A 226-nucleotide genomic window follows, 5' to 3' on the forward strand; every position below is an offset into this window, starting at 1 on the left:
CTGTTTGAAGACCTCTATTCACTATCTTCTGGAAATTTTCTTAACATTTAGATTTTTTTGGCCATTAGAGCTGCATGAGGACTTTTTTTAGTGGGGCAAGCAGACTTTTATTGTTACCACTTTAGGGTAGTGTGACAGGTTCATTGGCAATGAAAGTGGGAGGAGGCATGTATCATGAAGATTGCTATCTTCCGTGATGTGAAAATCCAGAAGTTTCTCTCCAGCA

This window comes from Dendrobates tinctorius, unplaced genomic scaffold (genome assembly GCF_039654945.1).
Source record: "Dendrobates tinctorius isolate UK_male_01 unplaced genomic scaffold, ASM3965494v1 ptg000192l, whole genome shotgun sequence".
NCBI classification, from domain to species: domain Eukaryota; kingdom Metazoa; phylum Chordata; class Amphibia; order Anura; family Dendrobatidae; genus Dendrobates; species Dendrobates tinctorius.